Here is a 2,500-nt window from a genome sequence, read left to right on the forward strand (position 1 = left end):
TTGTCTCGTCATACGAGTTAAATACTTCATAAAAGAAGTCTAGCAAGTTCGTTAAGCAGGAACACTTGGTTCTGAAACTGTGTTGCGAATCCTTTAGGATTTTATTTTTTTCTAAATATTTAACAATTTTATCTCTGAGAAGGAGGAGGAAGAGAAGGAGGAGAAGGAGGAGGAGGAGGAGGAGGAGGAGGAGGAGGAGGAGGAGGAGGAGGAGGAGGAGGAGGAGGAGGAAGATAGAGAAATTTCAGGTGAAATTGAGAGGAAGAAAAATATAAATAGCTTCTAGGAATTAATAAATTGAGAATGAATTAATTGGAGGAGGAGGAGGAGGAGGAGGAGGTGAAAGAAGAAGAAGAAGAAGAAGAAGAAGAAGAAGAAGAAGAAGAAGAAGAAGAAGAAGAAGAAGAAGAAGAAGAAGAAGAAGAAGAAGAAGAAGAAGAAGAAGAAGAAGAAGAAGAAGAAGAAGAAGAAAGAACAAAAAGAACAAGAAGAAAAAACAAAAAGAAATAAAAGTAATAAAAAGAAAAAGATGAATATGAAGGAAGAAGAGGAGCAGTACAAGAAAGAAAAGGAGGAGGAGGAGGAGGAGGAGGAGGAGGAGGAGGAGGAGGAGGAGGAGGAGGAGGAGATGCAAGAGTTCGAAGCAGCATCAGCATTAAGAGGAGGAGGAGGAAGTGGAGGAGGAGAAGGAGGAGGAGGAGGAGGAGGAGGAGGAGGAGGAGGAGGAGGAGGAGGAGGAGGAGGAGGAGGAGGAGGAGGAGGAGGAGGAGAAGAAGGAGGAGGAGGAGGAGGCACGGTTGACCAACTTCGCCTGGGAGAATTATAGGGAGCATGGAGTTACCTCTCTCTCTCTCTCTCTCTCTCTCTCTCTCTCTCTCTCTCTCTCTCTCTCTCTCTCTCTCTCTCTCAAACTCTCTCTCTCAAACTCTCTCCTTTATGCTTAGTTATATAAGAGGGTGTTTGAGAGAGAGAGAGAGAGAGAGAGAGAGAGAGAGAGAGAGAGAGAGAGAGAGAGAGAGAGAGAGAGAGAGAGAGAGAGAGAGAGAGAGAGAGAGAGTTAAAGCAAGGGGAAGTTTAAAAAGATGTGTCAACTCTTCTATATTTATTTTCATGTTTTGCTCTCTCTCTCTCTCTCTCTCTCTCTCTCTCTCTCTCTCTCTCTCTCTCTCTCTCTCTCTCTCTAAATTATTCATGAGACTTCTCTTCTTACCTAGTCATGAGTCACTTCCTCCTCCTCCTCCTCCTCCTCCTCCTCCTCCTCCTCCTCCTTCTCCTCCTCCTCCTCCTCTTCCTCCTCCTCTTCCTATTACCTTCCTTTCTCCCATTCCCTTCTTTATTGCTCTTGAAGTGACTATGCCCCTCCTCCTCCTCCTCCTCCTCCTCTTCCTCCTCCTCCTCCTCCTCCTCCTCCTCCCTTCGTACTTAAAGGGATGTCTTCCTCTTTACCTCCACATTCCCTACTCCCCCCTCCCCTCTCTCTCTCTCTCTCTCTCTCTCTCTCTCTCTCTCTCTCTCTCTCTCTCTCTCTCTCTCTCTCTCTCTCTCTCTCTCTCTCTCTGTCTCCATTACTTTCCTCTACCTCTCCCATCTGTTTCTCTTCCTCTTTCTCTTCCTTCTTTTTTCCTTCACCTCCTCTCAAAATATCTCCCTCCTCCTCCTCCTCCTCCTCCTCCTCCTCCTCCTCCATCCCTTCCTGCAAAAACACATCTTCACCTCTCCCTCCTCTCTTCTTCTTCTTTTTTTTTTTTTCTTCTTCTTCTTCTTTTCCTCCTCCTCCTCCTTCTCCTCCTCCTCCTCCTCCTCCTCATCGTCCTCCCAAAACCACATCTTTCTCTTCTTTCCTCTAATTTTTCCTCTCTTTCCCTCTTGTATCTCCAACCTCCTCCTCCTCCTCCTCCTCCTCCTCCTCCTCCTCCTCCTCTTCATGTCAACAAGGTATTATAAAATGTTTTTTAATTATTTACACTCTAGTAACTATTAAATTAGAATGCTAACCTCTATTGCACTTGTACATAAGAGCCAAAGTTGTAGATGTCATTGTTGTAGCGGTGGTGGTGGTAGTAATAGTAGTAGTAATAATAATAATAATAATAATAATAATAATAATAATAATGATAATAATATGTTAACACTCACCCAAATTCCTCTCAGGTTCTGGAAAGAGAGAAAAAAGTACATTAGTAGTAGTAGTAGTAGTAGTAGTAGTAGTAGTAGTAGTAGTAGTAGTAGTAGTAGTAGTAGCAGCAGCAGCAAAAATATCAATAACAAGAACAAAAAACAACACGCATACAAATCTAAACCACACACACACACACACACACACACACACACACACACACACACACACACACACACAGACATCTTTCCTCCAAACTTTTGATTTACTTAACACTTAAAAGTTTGCTCGCGAGACTTCACTTCTACTTCCACTAACTCCCACAACATGTTTGAACGTGTTGCCGTGACCTGGTGAGGCGGTGACCTTGGCGGGGGGAAGGGG

The 2,500-nt window shown here is 44.0% G+C and overlaps 1 long non-coding RNA gene across 2 annotated transcripts in view; it reads right to left on the reverse strand.

The window, feature by feature from the left end:
- LOC135094793 (uncharacterized) overlaps positions 1 to 2,500 on the reverse strand; it is a 113,818-nt gene that overhangs the window by 91,677 nt on the left and 19,641 nt on the right. For both annotated transcript variants that reach the window (XR_010263984.1, XR_010263983.1), the window contains exon 2: positions 2,137 to 2,154. This is a non-coding gene — a long non-coding RNA (uncharacterized LOC135094793). The remainder of the gene's footprint in view (positions 1 to 2,136; positions 2,155 to 2,500) is intronic.

This window comes from Scylla paramamosain, chromosome 46, assembly GCF_035594125.1.
Source record: "Scylla paramamosain isolate STU-SP2022 chromosome 46, ASM3559412v1, whole genome shotgun sequence".
NCBI lineage: Eukaryota > Metazoa > Arthropoda > Malacostraca > Decapoda > Portunidae > Scylla > Scylla paramamosain.